Source organism: Macrobrachium rosenbergii, chromosome 13, assembly GCF_040412425.1.
Source record: "Macrobrachium rosenbergii isolate ZJJX-2024 chromosome 13, ASM4041242v1, whole genome shotgun sequence".
Classification (NCBI taxonomy): Eukaryota; Metazoa; Arthropoda; class Malacostraca; order Decapoda; family Palaemonidae; genus Macrobrachium; species Macrobrachium rosenbergii.
The window spans coordinates 52,472,683-52,491,556 of NC_089753.1; positions in this window are offsets into that span (position 1 = coordinate 52,472,683).

An 18,874-nucleotide genomic window follows, 5' to 3' on the forward strand; every position below is an offset into this window, starting at 1 on the left:
AAGGGCATCAGAGTTCCACTATTTATATCGGCGACCTCGAAAAACTAGTGATTAGACACTAATATTTGTCTTTTTATTATTTTTACATGTCACCCTTTGCACCCCTTCTCACCTCACTTTCTATTTGGGCTGAACTTGGACTCAAAGTGCATCGGGAGTGTCACTATTTTCTCAGGGACCTCGAAAACTATGGATTGGACACTAATATCTGTCGTTTTGGTTTTGTTTACGTCACCACTTTCCCACCCCCTTCTGATGCCCCCATCCTATCAGGGCTGAACTTGGACTTGAAGGGCATCAGGAGTATCACTATTCTTCTCAGGGATCTTGAAAACTGTGGATTAGGCATTAATATCTGTCATTTTCTGTAATTTTTGCATTTCACCCCCCTTCCCTCACCCTCCCTTTATTGCCAGTGATGTCTTACCCTGACAGTGTTCTTTCCCAGATGGTAAGTCATATGTATACCAAGTTTGGTTGAAATTGTTCAGTGTGTTTCAAAGTGTATGTGGAACATGCACACATACAGCCATTGTTTTATATATATATATATATATATATATATATATATATATATATATATATATATATATATATATACAGTATATATATATATATATGTATATATATATATATATATATATATATTATATTTATATATATATATAAATATATATATATATATATATATATATATATATATATATATATATATATATATATATATATATATATATATATACACGCACACATTTTTTTCACCTGGCTCCTCTTTCACCTGGAGAGAGGTGGCCAGAAGGATTTTTCATTTCGGTTTAATCAGGTATCTCTACAGACACATAACGCTATATTGTGGGGGTATGTATATATATATATATATATATATATATATATATATATATATATATATATATATATACATATATATATACGTATATATATACATATGTATATATGTATGTATATTGTATATTATGAAAGTAACAATTCTCTCTCTCTCTCTCTCTCTCTCTCTCTCTCTCTGTTTGACGTAACACTTCCATCATCTTTCATGTAGATGATTATATCGATTTAATTTACCTCATACTTCCTTTAAAAATTGTTGGTATCACACGTGACTTCAGCCAATCTTGTAAAAAATGCTGTCAATATTCTTCGTTCATTTTGAGTCTTTTTGGGAATAATGAAATTTACGCTGACAAGTGAAACGCCTTTTCCTTCGCAAGAGCAATCATCCGGATTGTTTTAACTGGTTGTCAGGACAGTATGTGGCAGGTGCGGAGATACTGCCAAACTGTCCCTCTACCACAAGCAATAGTGATTGGCTGGACGAGGCCGGCTCATTCCCCAAAATACAATTCTTCCCTTTCCATGGAAATACATGAAAGATGATGGAAGTAATTGGTGGTCGATAGACGCGTCAGCTATGTTGGGCATGACTCTGACAGTACTTGTCACTGATACCATTACCTGACACGTTGAAATATGGCTCTGTTCTGGACCGACTGCTCTCATCCCACCAAAGCGTATTTTGATCAGCTCCTGGGAAACGATGGACCTGAACTTCAGTGCTCTGTTATTTTGCTGGAACAGACCACCGCTTGTTTTAATTAATTTCAGGTCAGGTTCCATTCAATAGGAATTTGCAGAAATGCTGTGACGGATTGCAAATGGCTTCTGGCGATGATTGTCCACGTGTTTCGTCAAAGGTATTTGCTCTAGAGCCGTTGGAATGGAAACTGGGTTTGTATTCCATTTAATCTGCAAAAGAAGACCTGCGTGGTTCTGGACAACAAACCTGGTTTGGTTGGTAAAGTTTTTTGTTCGAATGGGCTGACGTTAGTAGAGGTCTGCACGCTTGTTAGTGTATTGCAGAAGTAAATCTAGAAAACAGTCTGCTTTTAAACAGATCGGGTGTCTTTCAAAAGAATGAGGAAAGTTATTGTTTTATAGTCTGATAGAAATGGATACTGCATCACGGTCCAAAGCCTAACGAGAACTGCCTGATATCAAGATCTTCCTGTTACTGTCAATATTTGTAAGGTGGTGAATAATGTGTACCTCCCGAACGAAAGTGAGATACAGTGCGGTAAAATCCTCAGTAACCAATAATAAAGATAATTAAGCAAAAAAAAAAAAAAAAAAAAAACTTATTGGAAAGATTTGAGCAGCGACTGGAGCGGAAACTGCTATTTCAAGGGTAATTATGTAATTAACCCTTTGCTTTGAAGCAGTAGTACTTCTAGAGTTCTTTTTTTTCACGAGTGGAATAATAACTGTGAGAAGAAGTAAAAGATGTTTTCGGTATTATTAACTGCTATACATGTGGGATAATTATATAGTCTAATCCACTGTCAAATTAGTGGATCGCTTGCATTCAGTGAATTCTCTTTTATCTAAAAGCCTAGTTCCTCGTTGGACGGGTCGATATCGTTCTTGGATAGCACTTTTACTGGGCCTGCGTTCGATTCTCCGGCCGGCCAGTGAAGAATTAAAGGAAATTATTTCTGGTGATAGAAATTCATTTCTCGGTATAATGTGGTTCGAATTCCACAATAAGCTGTAGGTCCCGTTGCTAGGTAATCAGTTGGTTCTTAGCCATGTAAAATAAGTCTAATCCTTCGGGCCAGCCCTAGGAGCTGTTAATCAGCTCAGTGGTCTGGTTAAACTAAGGTATACTTATCTAAAAGCCACCTTAACTGTGTAGTGGAAGACAATTTCAAATATCGTAAGCCTCTTTAGTTTCGCAACAGCCCAAGCTTCTATTTTAAGTCTCAGAAATGCGAGGACTTTGAAATCCTTATTTCATTTTATTTCAGTATTGATATTTTACATTGCTAAACAATGCAAGTGCTGTTGTTTAGGTTTTGATGTGAAACACCTATTTTACACCAGAGCATGAATGTGCGCACGTGTATATTAGCACTGCATGGGGATAGCCTAACTCAGTCTTTATCATTACTTTTGTCACTTTCATTACTTCATTGATTTAAGGCTCATTGGCAAGCCTCTCTCCCTAAAAAAACAAGGACTAAATAGTATACAGATAACGAGGGCAAAAAAGGTAATGTGTAATCGACCATCTTTAAAAATACACTGAAAATTTTAAAGAGTTGTTTTTGTTTTTACTGTTAAAACATCAGGAGCGGAAAAGTCTGTAATGAAATGGGATATTATTTTTTATTCTGTCAAATTTGAAAAAGTAAACCACTATACGAAAAATAAATCTTGAAAGATAAGTAAAATTATGGAAAACAGCTGTTTTTTTCTTCAAGTTTTGTAGAAGAGGTTATATAGCCTTGTTTTTCTCTTATTTCGTTCCCCCCAAAAAGTTTGTGATAGTATAAAATAGGTACTTATCTCTATTCAATCAAAAAAGATAAGGGTTTGAACACAAACGGTAATGTAAAATGTAGAAAAATATCGACAGATCTCAATTCCTTTGTTTCATTTATATTTGAATTGTAAAACTTCATTTCAATCTTTAGTAAGCCTATCAAATATATTGTTCATTTATATATTGATGCTAGTGCCAACATACACAGAGATTTCTACACTCTCTCTCTCTCTCTCTCTCTCTCTCTCTCTCTCTCTCTCTCTCTCTCTCTCTCTCTCTCTTCTCTCTTGCGCGATTTTGCACTCACCACACGTAAAACGTTATTTCTGACAGCTATGCATCATTCTTTGCTTTTATTTTTTTTTTTTTGTATGGTCATTGTATCTCAGAGTATTTCTTGTTTTTCTGTTCTATCTAAGGACTGAAGTACAAAGGAGTTGCTCTCATTTGTAATGACTGATACCATTGGAATGGCATTTCAGTTTCAGAGTCAGGTACGCTGTCAACAAACCTATGGATGACATTGCTAACTCAAGTACGATTGCATTGTTTTTGCCATTATCTTCCTTTAGCTGACGCAGTTTGGGTCTCTCTGGGTAGGTCCTAGGATAACGTGCTACGTTTTTTTTTGTCAACATGTCCCATGCATCTAAGAAACGTCATTGGTAGGATAATATCAGAGTGCAAAACAGTGTTAGCTTAGTTTACATAGGGTAGACAATAATGTTGGAGTGGGTTTCACTGTTAGGCTCTTTCAATTCAGGTGTTAGTGGATAACCATTGCTAAGGCAGAATTCATTGAATAGCCATTTACTCCCCAATATTTAGTTGATTTTGATAATCTTATTTGGTTTTACCTCATGGTTTGGTGTTCCTTTGTTATCCCATTACCACTGCTGCACCAGATGTCACCAGCTATGAATTCAGAGTCGTGTCTTTAGGTAAACCAGTCACTTGAAAGGGTCAGATGTCAATGTATGTGAGTAATCTCTGAAGATGCTGTGCAATCAAGGGAAGATGCAGTGCATTACTAACCTCAAATAATTCACCCTACATTTTAATTAATTTATATTATCTATTTAATTATAAATTTATTCATATATCTTTTTTCTTTTCTAATAACTGATCTCTTCTTTGTGTATTTCGTATTATCTTCTGTAACTTCATGCAAATGAATACCATATTCTCTGGAATCTTGAATTTCAAGTCACTGGCACCTGTAGGCTTGTTCCATATAAAAGGGGGCTTATCTTTTGAACAAGGATAATATACTTTGGTAGTCCAGAAACTCAAGATTGACATGGCAAGGCCAGATCTCGCTGCATAGATAATTCTGAGCCAAATATCACTAGTTTTACTTACGTGCAAAAAATTACGTTACATCCATTACAAGGTCTACGCTTAGTCACTAATTCACAATTTATGCGTCGAATCTTTGACAGATGCCCCTGGATAAGGGTATTTTGTGAGTTTCTCTCTAGAGGTTGTGTTTCTGGGATAAATGCTTCATGTGGAACTCCGTAGGGGGTAGTATTCAGTGCACCTTTGGGTGCATTTGTCAGGCATTACTAAAGGCTCTTTGCAGCGTCCCGTCGACCCCTAGCTGCAACCATTCATATTTCTTTCATCACGCTATCCACCCTTCCCTAACAATTATTTCATAGTGCAACTGCGATATATTCCTCCTGTTACACCTTTCAAACCTTTTTGCTCTCAATTTCCTTTCTAGCGCTGAATGACCTCATAGGTCCAGCGCTGGGCCTTAGGCCTAAACTCTATATTCCATTCCATTTATATGTGAACATTTCTTCACCAGATGCCACTAAATCAGAAGTTTCATATGAAGCATAATTGAATAAAGATTGCTTCATCATGGATTATCAGAGGCTTTGCTGTGCGATATGTTGCTCCGATTCTCTTCAGAAAAAATGCCTTCATAAATAGCAGGAACTTGTGATTTCTTTTCGTATGTGCACAAGTTCCACACAAGACGAAAGACAATACAGATCTTTGTGACTGAGGAAAAAGACTAACCATTTTATGTTTATTATCCTTTCCATTATGGCTGATTTTAGTTTAAGTTTCCTTTAAAAGAAAACTACTGAGATGGATTTGTCTGTCCGTTCGCACTTTTCTGTCCGCCCTCAGATCTTAAAAACTGCCGAGGCTAGAGGGCTGCAAATTAGTATGTTGATCATCCATCCTCCAATCATCAAACATACCAAATTGCAGCCCTCTAGCCTCAGTATTTTTTTTAATTTTTATTGAAGGTTAAAGTTAGCCATAATCGTGGATGTGGCATCGCTATAGGACAGGCCACCAATGGTCCGTGGCAGAAAGTTTCATGGGCTGCGGCTCATACAGCATTAAACCCAGACCACCAAAAGATAGATCTATTTTCGGTGGCCTTGGTTATACGCTGTACAGAAAACTCGATTGCGCCGTTTCTTCGGCGCATTTCTTACTCGTTTGTATTAAGGCTTACAATTGTGATAACCACTAGTAAGGATACAAGTATGAAAGATGAATAGTACAGAAGCACAGTCATAGGCAAAGGAGACGTCATCACCAACTGTCGAATCCCTGAGGCGTCAAGGATCTTGGGTGCAATAGAACCTATGTGAGTGCTTGTTAACTCCAGTGTTCCAAATAGGTCACATTACAGCCACCTGGCGGACTGACTCTGAGATTTATAATACCATGAAATATGTTGTGAAAAGTCACATATGTGACGTTAGTTTTTCTGTATTAAAGAGATAAATAAATTTTAAAATGAGTTTTTCAAAAGATCTTAGAAATGTATTTGCTGTTGTGAGTGTTGATTTTTTGTTTCTTTTTAGTCCTAATTATTTTGTGAGTATTGTGAACAATACTTAAACAAGAGGATACTCCTTAAATAAAACAAAATATATTTAAATGAATTTGCATGAGATACACGGATAAAAACATTCTGACGGTTCTCAAAAACATTGGATCTCGCATGATTACTTGAACTCATTATGGATTAGTTGTCCTGCTTAGTGTTTTAGGTAATAAATATCTGTGAAATCAGAATTATAACCATGCCTGTAATATCAAATTCGTCTTCATTGTGATGAAAGCCCATAGCTCTCTGTAAGAGAGATTGAAATTAGCTTTAAAAAATCAGCTTGGAAAGTAGAGAGAGAGAAGATTACCAAGACGTTAACCGTATCCTTGAAAAAAAAAAAAAAAGAAGGATAGTATCACTCTGCGTTCAGGCAAAGGAACAACCACGCATTACTTTAAACCAAAACTGCTTTCCCTCCTGTACTGAGAACCACTCTGCCACAAGAGAGGGTCGCTCACAGAAAGCGATAAGATCCAGATAAAAATTCACTGAGAGTTTATGGTTCAAATGGAAATCTTTCGCTTGCGTTTGCCGTTTGGAGTCACGGTCCTTTTATCTCCTGTCACCCGAGTGAACTCTGTGAAAGGGTTGCACGGGAGGGGAAGACGCAAAAAAGGGCCTTTTCCCGTCTGAGAAGGCATCGTGCTTACCCCATATGAAAAATGGGATAAAAGCACGTTAAACGAAGAATGGTAACTAGCCTTTATGGTATACGAGGCGCTCTTTGGAGTTAGGTGGTGTGAAGACAGGTTCAGAGTAACTCCCCCACCCCTTAGTATTTCTTATTAATTTTAGCCTTGTTTGTTAATCCATTTTGTTTTACTTAGGTCCATATAAGATCCAGTCTAGATAAGAAGGCAGGGTGAGAAACAAGGGCACGTCCTTCTCCCCACCCTCAGGAGAACAGTAAAGTGATAATATCAACTGGGGCTCTGAGGGCGCCAGAAGAGCTGGAATACCTAGGTCTGCTTGAATGAGAACTATGAGACAAGCAAGACATGAGTGGCGGAACGTTACAGAGGTTCTTTTCTTCGCACGGTATTGGAAGCGATGATGATGATGATATCGGTATGATAATCACCATAACCATCATCAATATTATTATTCATTATGAGGCAGCTGTCACTGCTGGTTTTGTTGATTATATCTAATCATAATCATCGAAATAATGAAATTAGCCTCATAAACTGAAGGCTCTGTGATACAATTGACATCAACAGTGGCGTCAAGTAGCGCCTCCAGACATCAGCCTTCCTGATCTCCGAGATGTTCGGGTGATGACATCTGCTTTTGAGAGTCAGTAGCTGCTGTCATGATGCTTGGACTACCCAGGTATTGTACACGTCGCAGCCATGAATGAGTGACAATTCCTAGTATTTTAGTCCCGGAAGTGCTTGTTGCGTCGGCTTTATTAAATGACTTCGCATGCAAAGTTGCTCTTTGTCCTTATGACGTAATCGATTTGACCTTTGCCGTCATTATCCTTGAGCTTTCTACGGAAGCGGATGTTTGTGATGATCTCGCATTGTGGACAAATATTCATGTTTCGCCTTGATGCACGAGTATAGGTCGTATTTATTAATGAGATAGTTTCTGACGATTCTTGTTTGAAACACTGTGACCTTTAATGGTTTAAAGTTGGAAGAATTTTCATGAAGCAACGTTATTGTTACTTTGCATTTGGTAAGTCTTTTCTTTGATTTGAAATCACGTTTGCATCATTGCCTGCATTATACAGTAATCCTACAGTGATATCAGTCATAAGAACTTGATAAGATGAAGCACAGTCAGATTTCGATAAGATGAAGCACAGTCAGATTTCGTTTGCTTGAATTAAAAGAGTATTTAGATATATAACTTAGAAACTTTTCATTGAAGCTACTGTAGGTCAAGGCTGTCTCAAAGTTAATTCAAAATTTTCATTGCATTCCTTTTCTCTTTTCGACATTTTAACATGAAGTTCTTATATCACCCTTACCCTTCTGTTTGCATTACTCTGTTCTCTGTATTGCGGACTATTTATATCCTTCTCATTCTTACTCGCACTGTTCTTCATCTTTGTGTATCTCAAGTGGCGAAACATTCAACTTTCCCTCTTTGAATAAATCATCTATCATGCACTTGTACTTGTTCTCTAGTGCCTGAAAGGCATACATTTATTTAAGACTCCAAAACATCGTACTTGATTCCCTTTATGGTTTTTGCAAATAGCATTACAAGGTATGGATCTGCTGCCCCCATGCACCCTCCATTTAATGACTTTCACTCTACATAGAGGGATACTCTTATTTTATTTTTCCTGTATCCCACTGCAGTGGAAAGCGTAATCGCTGTTGACCTCAGGACGAGGTTCATCTGCAATTAAATGGGCGTTTCTTCCTATCAAGGGGTCCACAACCCTATTTGGAACCCCTCTTCCTTGAGGGTGGCACTTTTGTCATTGCGTTTTATAACCTTTATTTGTCTGGTCTTCTGGTTTGTGGTGCTGCATTTTTGAGAGCACATGTACTTCCCTGCTTTCCATAGTATTGTTGAGTTGTTCTTTATCTTTATGTGTATTTTCACTCTTGGACCAATGTGTCATCTCCAGTCTCTACCTCCACTCCTCTAGTATTGGTATTTCTCTTCTGCACTGCAGATTGTTTATCGACAATGATATCATATGATATTTGTTTTATGTCTCAATAACTCTCTCTCTCTCTCTCTCTCTCTCTCTCTCTCTCTCTCTCTCTCTCTCTCTCTCTCTCTCTCAATATGAGACCACCTTGACGTGGTGAGGGGGCTCTTGAACCCCAGGAATTTGTTTCTGGGTTCGAGTCCAAGAGTCTCATATGCCATCGTATATTGTTTTGGATTAGATATGTGGAAATTTCCACTTTTGATCAAATTTGGTGGACCTGATAAATAGGAAAAGATATCATAGCTTGGAATGGGTTTATATCTGAAGCTAAATAGTGAGAACTGTGGTAGGACCATCAACTACCTGATAGTGTTTGGACCTGAGAGATATCAGGCGGAACTATTCTTTAGGGCTGGACCACGGATTCCAGGGGGGTCTGGTTCTAGGGATAGGACTCTCGGCATTCTATCCGGTTTGCCCATAACATGATTAGGGTGGGGATGATTGTATTCTTGTAATACTCTCAGTCCTAGCAAGCAGGTTTGGCTTACACTTGGGCCATTCTAATCATGTTCATGTTATGCCATCCCCTATGGGGTAGGGTAGGGACGCGGACATTTGGGAGTCAGTTCTCACTTGTGCCATTGGTGGAAGAATAAACCCCATGAAAGGCTGATGATATCTTTTAAGGTTTTCAGGTTTTTTTTTTTTCTTTTTATTTTTTTTTTTTTTCTTCAATCTTAATGATAATTAATGTCAAAGATTTAAGTACCCTGGACCCTTTGATGGTATTGTTCCGGCACAGATGACGACCGATGGAACACTTGAGCAAATCTAGCATGGAAAAATGGACAATTCTCAAATAATCCAAATAATAATCACACTGGTATTAAAACCTTATACCCAATAGAAAATCAAAAAAAGTAAATATCGTCATGACCCAACCTTGACTCACTTCGACTCCCTCTTTGGGAGTGGAAGTTGGTCAAGGTTTCTAACTCATGGAAACTGAGAAAAATATTTCAGCCATAAAATTAGAAAATTCTTATTAAATAGACATTCAACAACAGAAATGTCGTTTAGACAAATAAAGGAAAAAATTGGTTAATAGAAGCCACAACAAAAAAGTCAGTCTGAGGACTATTTGTAAATATAAAAATATTGACAATGTAAACATAAAAGTAAAAAACATGACACTATGAACAGCATTCAGGGTACCATTGTACTTCCTGAAAACAATGAACCAGTCGAAAAAAAATGCTGTTGGACTCTCTTAAAAAAAGATACCCAAATGTCCAAGATTGTGAGGTATATACAACATATAGTAAAAACAACAAAACAAACGTTAAAAATATTAAAATAAAATTTGAATTAAGATTACCTCAAAAATAAAAATATTAGGCCAAAATAGAGAGTTGAGACCCTATGTCCCAAAGCCACTGCAGTGTCAAAATTGTAGTAAGTATGGGCACACAAAGAAAAATTGTCAGAAATGAACCTGTATGTGCTTATTGTGGATCTGACAAACATACCACACAGTGGAAGTGCAGTGAACCAAAATGTGTGAACTGTGGACAAAATCACCATGCAAGATCCAAAGAATGTATGTATTATATATACAATACTGAATTGAAAATACTTCAAGAAAGAACAGGGATGTCTATAAAAGAGGCCAAATTGGAATTAAAAGTTGAGAGGAATGCAAGATCCATCTAAGAAACATTCATATTCCTCAATAACAAGAGCAAAAAATGAAACAAAAACGGAAACAGATAGAAGTAACAAAGCACAAAAAGTAAGTCTCAAGAAAAAATTAATAATTTAGAAATAAAAATAAACTGGTAAAGAATAAAAAAACAGGTACAAATGAGATGGATAATATTTTATCCAATTCATTTGAAATATTAATGCAAATAGAAACACAGGAAGACAATACTACTAAAGAAATAGAAGAGGGTAGATGATAGACTGGAAATTAAAGATAAAAAAAGGCCTTTGGAGAGAACACCACCCAAAAACGAAGAAACCAACTATTAATAGAGAAACATCAGTTAAACCAAAGATAAAGGAGATGAAAAAAGAACATAAACAAAAACAAGCTAAGAATATACCTTTATCTCCTAAAATAATAATAAAACCTATGAAGGCAAATGTCGAGAACACTCAAAGAAGTGAAAGAGAATCATACCATAGATGATAATGATTATGTCATGGGAGAAGAGATTACTCCATCTCCACAATTGGTACAGCAAGCAAATAAATGAGAAATACACATGATAATACTTGTGGATGTAATGATTGTTTCATTGAATTATGCAATAAAAACAAAAGCATAACAAAAGATGGTTTAACAAACATTATAAGAAATTTTATGAAATATAGAAAAAAGAAAACACAGATTTGAGTAACCATGAAAAAGGGTGCATGTGCATTGAGCATTTAGTCTATTATAAAGGAAAAACAGATGAATGTTGTAAGTAAATGATTAGAAAAATTGCAAATTGATAATACACAAAAGAAAATAAAACTTGACCGCTATAAAAAAATATTTTCAATAGTTATATTATACAATGGAACGTAAATGGTCTACAGACCAGATTACACCTAGGAGAAATACAACGGTTATTAAAAGAATATGAACCAATGATAATATGTTTACAACATGTCAACAAAACAATATCAACAATAGGTAAATATACCTTAGTATCTACATCTAGAGAAGAAGAAGGAAATTTAGGTACTGCTATACTGCTCTATATATGTACATAACAAAGTATGTTATGACAAAGTACCTGTAAATTTTACTGACTTGCAAATATCAAGTATTAAAATACGAATAAAAAATGATAATTACATAATTTATAATTATATAACCAACCTAATAAAAGTTATGACATTGATAAACTTAAAGATTTACTTAACAATACCAAGGAACTTACATTAATAGTAGGTGATTTTAATGCTCACAACCCAATATGGGACTGTCATTGTACAAACTCAAATAGAATAGGTAGTAAAATAGAAGAGTTCATGGATTCCAATGACATGTGCTGTATAAATGATGATGAAATTAGCACATATTTTTCAAAAACACATGGAACATTTTCCTCAGTAGACTTAACTTTATGTACAACAAGCATAGTTGACAGATTGGATTGGAATACAGTTGATGACTTGCATACCAGTGATCATTTCCCAATATTAATTTCTTTATTGCAAAATAATCCTGCAAAACATGTCCCTCACTATAACATTTATAAAGCAGATTGGGAGCGATATGAAATGCACACTAGAAATATCCCACCATTTGAATATTTAAAAGACCATAATGAAACTAATAAATTTCTTGTTGATTTCATTAAAAATGCTGCTGATAAAGCAATACCAAAAGTCAAAACCCCATCCAACAAAAACACAAAGTTCCCTGGTGGTCTGATGAGTTAACAGAATTAATAAACGGTGAAACACTCAAAGGGACGATTAGATAATTTGAATAGAAATCATCCTAATAGTTTTTGGTTTAAATATGGACATTTCCACATTACAAAATTTTACTGCTTAGGTGAGTCTGAGAAGGGATCGATTTTTTGGAAGGGGTTCGCATTCAAGCTAATTGTGGGAGTTGCAAAAGTCGCCAAAAAGATAGTTTGGACCTAAGAGATGGTGATGGGATTTTTCCACTGCTATCTTGAGGGCGGAACCATCTCTGGGGATCAGCCCATCGGAATCCAGGGGCTGGTTTTGGAGGTGGGACTCCTGGCTTTTGTCCGGAAGCCCACCAGTACGGTTGGAGTGGGGAGTCAGTCCCCATTAGTGGGGCAGAACTCCCAGCAGGCGGATTGGCTTATACCTGGGCCAAAAGCGTACTGGTGCTATCCAAAAGAAGGGTATGGGGTGGACTGTTGGGAGTCAACTCTCACTTGTGCCATTGGTGGAGAATGCGAATACCTGACTGATCTACGATACTTTCTTGATAACCAAGCAGTTTTGGGTGGGTGGATGAACCAGTTTGTGTGTGGTGGTCTGATGTGTGCATGCTTGGCATCTTGGGGTCTCTTCGTGGGCTTTGGGAGTGTGTTGGGGTGGGGAAGCTGAGCAGTAGAGCTGCCCAGTTTGTCCTTTTGATATGCTGTCGGGGTCTGTGACGGGGGCTCTTGGGTGTCGGGTGTGCACTTTTTGGACCTTTGCATGTGGACTGGTTTAAACTTATGGATTTGGCTTTTAGTTCTCCCTCCCTGGATCCGATGACTTAACGGCACTGGCAACGACTTCTGGCATGAACATGGATATGGGCTTGGCTGTTGGACAGAACCAAACACTGAGACACCAGGGTGTTAATAAATCTAATTGGATTTGATTCAAATAATAGGGTCCTTTATTGCACTAATGTAAACTTATCATTAGATTACGAATGTTTTATACAGTGTAGTAAAGCAATTCGGCAAAGTGGAAAGAATTAAATTAATTCTAGAAAAGATAAGCAGTCATTTTGTGCTTTTATCAAATTTTCCTCTCCCTTGGAAGCTAGTGAGGCACAACAAAGACTCCATGGCCACATTCTAAATGACTCAGTTGTCAGCACGAAAGTGTTTTCAGTGAAAAACAAATGATGAGCCATTTGACTTTGTTCCAAAGGCTGAAGAACATGGACCAGTCCCATGTACCAGAGCTCTTCCTCCCCCTTTATGGCATGTTGCTATCTACAAGGAGGAGGGAAAAATTTGATAAACTTTTTGACAGCTGCTGACTGCATTGAGAGCAAGGTTGGTTCCATTGATGATGATCTTTAGAAACGGTATGGAAAGAATCTTCTAATAAAAGCTGGAAATGAGACTCAACTGTTTTCTGTTAGCTAACTTTAAACCTCCTGAAAGTGGAAAAATTGAATCTATTTCATTTCATCTTACAGATTCTTAATACACTGAAAGGGGATAGTTTACATCAAAAGATTTTGCATGTTTTTAAAGAAAGAGATTCTCCATCGATGCCCTCCTTGTGTATCTCATGTGTAAAAAACTGGGTGGTGATGCAGGGCCTATCCTTTAACCTTTTCCTCCAATTAAACCTGATACCATCATTATTTGGCCATAAAAATAAGAGGATGCAGGTTAAAAATATATTTAAAAATCAAAACCAGTAGTCGCAAATGCTTTGAATATGGCCACATTCAAAACTCTTGGGATAACAATAATAAAAGATGTCCTGTGTGCTCTGCAGAGCACGATAATTTTGATCTAAAAGTAAAGCAGCCCGATAACTGTTTTCTTTCCCAAGGGTGAAAAACACCAAACTCTAGGGCTTGTCCCAGATATAAATTTGAACAAGAAGTGTTGGCAGTGGCAGATAATGAACATATGTCCAGCATTAGTGAAGCAAAGCGCATGGTAATGGGGGGGCAAACAAAAGTGCCAACACAACTGATGCATGCTTCTGTAATAAAACTTATGAAAACTTCCAACAATGTAAGGCCACCAATAACTGTGTCTGATGGAAGATATCACAAACCATAAATCGTTATTTCTCGAACCATAAATAATAATGAAAATCTCCAAACTGGTGAGAAACTTTTGGCAAGTGCTTTGAAGTCCAATACAAAAATTGTACTTCCAAAAGCAGAAAAAATATTATCTTCCAAACATCCACAGCTGTCGATTCATCTCCAAAAATAACCATCCAAAATCAACCAATAATTCAGGAAAATATTCTGAAAATACTTCAAATAAAAATAAGCTAAAGGAACAATCCCAATTAGATAGAGCTAGTTCAAGCCATAAATCGCCACAGCCACAAACAAAGTAATAATAATAAAACTAACAGTTGCAACTACCAAGAAACGCACAAGAAATAGTTCCCCAAGCAATGATAATTTTATAATAAAAACTTCAAATGGGTTCAGTGTTCAGAAGAAGACATCTCTCCTCCTAGAAAGGTGGTTCCAAAAGTAGTTTCAGAACAAAAACATCTGAGTTTTTCAATTCAATCTTGCAGAATGCCCTAAGAATTGCAAAATAGGATTAGTGGTGCACAGAATCATCATAATTCTGAACATCAGGTTCATAATCAAAAAATATGAAGATCAACCAAAGACCCTGAACACCAATTCAAGATGAAAAGGGATTAAGAAAACAATCTCTTATAAAAGGAGAATTTCCACTCCACCCTAGGAACAGTAATCTCCAAGGAGTGGGAAGTAGCACATTTTACCACCTTAGCATTCTTGCTCGATATTCTTCAGTGGAACTGTAAAGGTCTCAGAGCCCGTTCAGCAGAAGACCTTAAAGTTTTAATGCATGAATTCCCCAGGGATTATATGCCTACACAGAAACAATGTTAGGCAACTCTGTTTATAATCCTGGACTAAATTATTCAATATTTAAATCATATCCCCAATTGGTGATCGTGCCCATGGAGGTGCTGCAATTATTATTAATAAATCTTTACAGCACTCCACAATACAATTAAATACAACACTACAAGCTGTCGCAGTTATTTCAGTCATTTTGGAAAAGAGGATAACAATCTGCTTTTATACCTTCCACCAGACCTTGACTTTTAACATTGGAGATATTCAGTCGTTAATTGACCAACTTCCAGCTCCTTTACTCTTGCTAGGTGATTTTAATAACAACCCCTTTGGGGAAGTCAGTTTTTAGATAGTAAAGGGAAATTAATCAAAGACCTTATTGACAGGAATGATGTTCCCTATATAATAATGGGTCAATGACTTTCCACAACATTCACGATAATCATTTTCTGCACTGGACCTTAGTATTTCTTCAACAAAGTATCCACCTTGATTTTAATTGGTCTGTTAATGAAGATTTAAATGGAAGTGATCATTTTACCCGATCCATTTGAAATATGCTCTGAATGCTCCATCTGAAGTTTTACCTAAGTGGAAGGTAGAGGATGCAGACTGGGATAAATTTAGTAAGGGTGTCAATCTAGATAGGGAGTTTGAGTTTTTCATTCTCATCTAGATGCCTATGATTACTTTATTGAATCTACTTTGAAGAGTGCTGGGCTCGATTCCAAAAACAAAAGGCAAACCTCGTAGACCTGCAGTTCCCTGGTGGAATAAGACATGTGGTATTCTGAGGAAAGTGACTAGGAAATGCTACAGACGTTACAAAACTAGTGGCTCCCCTCAGTCTAAATTAATCCACAAACGTCCTTTAGCCAAGCAGTGGCACTATTATAAGAAAGACAAAATAGAATGTTGGCTTTACTATATTAATGGAATAAATTCCAAGACCCCACTAAGAGTGGTGTGGCGCAAAATAAGGAAACTGAGTGGAAAATTTGTTTGTCACCATTACCCTCATTAAAATAAATGACACTCTAATCACAGAGCCCACTGAAGTTGCCAATGAGCTAGGAAAACACTTTTCTAAAGTTTCCAGCCCTAACAATTATTCTCCAGAATTTCAAAGAATTAGGAATTCTGAAATGTGTCTGAAGTTTGATTCAGGAAAATCTGAACCATACAACTACAAATTTTCCTTAAGATTGAGGCGCTCTCCTCAAGTGAATCCACAGCTCCAGGTGAGGATACAATCATATATGAAATTTGAAACACCTCCCAGATGATGCCAAAAATATTTACTGAAGATTATAAACAAAAATATGGGAAACTGAATTTTACCCAAGGACTGGAAAATATCCATAATTGTCCCTAGTTAAAAAGCCTAATAAAGATGTTCCAAAGCCACCAGCTATAGACCAATAGCTCTTACCAGCTGTGTATGTAAGCTGATGGAGAAAATGATAAATACTAGACTGGTTTGGCACCTGGAGACCAAAGGATTACTAACGCCATTTCAATTTGGTTTCAGAAAAACCGTTCCACCCTTGATCCCTTGCTGAGGCTGACCAACCAAATCCAGCAAGGATTCGCCAAACAGTGTCAGACCATTGGCATATTTTTTGACTTGGAGAAAGCATATGACACTACCTGGAGAATTGGCATCATCACAAAAACAATTGCACAAGATGGGCATATGTGGAAGAATGGTCAGGTTTATATATTCCTTTTTATCAGACAGACTTTTTAAGGTAAGAGGGGAAACTCTCTCTCCCAACCTCTTTTATGCAGGAGGAAGGAGTTCCTCAAGGAATTGCATTTTAAGTGTAACACTTTTTCAGTGGCAATAAATAAGTGTGATTGAAAAAATCTCATCCCCTGTTAAATGCTCGCTTTTTGTCGATGACCTTGCAATATACTGCACAGGATATGATTCCTTGTCTGTATGTAAACATTTAAAGGTCTATTAATGCTATTACTAAGTGGGCTGATGAGAATGGTTTCAAATTCTCCTCTTCCAAAACAGTTGCAGTAAGATTCACAGGTGCCGGCGTGTGGAAGAGGTTCCCACACTTAGTTTAAAAGGGTCCATCCTTCCTAACGAGAGTGAAGTTAAATTTTTGGGGATGACCATTGACCATAAATTAACATGGGCCAGCCACATAAATGCCCTAAAGTTAATGTTAAACAATCTATGAATATTTTAAAGGTTGTTTCTGGATTTAGTTGGGGGCTGATAAGAAATCCCTTCTGAGGCTATATGACTCTCTGTGTCGATCTAAGTTAGACTATGGCTGTCAGATTTATTCCTTTTGTAAAACCAAGCTAAAGGAACTGGATGTTGTACACAACATGGGGTTGAGAATACATTTGCAGCATTTTAGAACTTCGCCTGTTGAAAGCATTTATGTCTGACACAGATCATTTACCCCTTGATCTAAGAAGGCAAGAGCTAGGGTTAAGATACATGGCTAGAATGAAAAGTGCTCCCAAAAATCCCTCCTTTCAAGCACTAAAGGAAACAGACTCTCGAAGTTTTTCTGGTACAAGAGCTTCTAAACCATTCCAAATTCGACTGAATGAGGATGTTAGGAATAATCATCTTAAATCCCAGAAAGTCCTGGAAGTAGAATATCCTGTAAATCCTCCATGGCTTATCCCAGAAGCATCAATATGTAGAAACTGTTTAACAAAAAGGACTGCACTGAAGAAGAGATTAGGGAAAATTCTTAGAGCACGATGTTACCCATACTAATTTTACAAAAATTTATACAGATGGATCTAAGTCAGATAGTGGTGTTGGTTTGCTGTTATCCTTGGTGATACAGCGTTACAGCTAAATTACCTGACTCTGCATCAATATTTACTGCCGAATTAACAGCCGTAGTGTCTGCCCTAGATTTAGTTTTTCAAAGTAGTGACTCTAATTTTGTCATATACTCAGACTCTAAAAGACACTTTAGAAGCTATTAAAAATTTAATAGCTTTCATCCATTAATTCAAAAAGTTCAGGAGTGGCTTTTTCGTATATATTGTCGACGTAAATCAGTCTCTTTCTGTTGGGTCCCTTCTCACGTGGGGATTTGTGGAAATGAGATGGCAGATAAGGGAAGCGAAAGGTGCTAGTATTTTATCAGAAAACTCCTTTAGAAAAAAGTGCCTCATACAGATCTAAAGGTCCCATTAGATCTTATATTTTTAAGTAAATGGCAAGAAAGGTGGACTTCTCCTTCTTGCCAATAATAAGAAATATAGAAATATTAGGGATAATGTACTACCGTGGTTTCGTCATTCCAGCTTGACAGACGAACAGTTTTTTTTAACGAGATTAAGGATTGGGCACACTCGTTTGACCCATCAGTTTATTTTAGGAATGGGGCAGCCTCCCAGAGTGTGCTTACTGTGACGAGACACTAACAGTGGAGCACATTCTTTGGTCTGCCCCAGATATTTTAACCAAAAGAGAGATATTTTCAGGGTAAATCCCTGTCTGATATTTTGGGAGATGAAGCAGATATTTCTGCTATCATCTCTTTTAAAAGTGTATTAAAATTTTTTAAATATTTAATTTTATTTTAATTTATTACATCACATAGAATTTTAATGACATTAATTTTTTTTTTTTGTATATAGCACATCATTCATTAAACTTCATACCCTTATTTATTGGTCACATCACTTCATTTTATTTATTAATCATTTTCCTTCATGAATTTAACTTTAACATAATTTATTTTCTTTCCA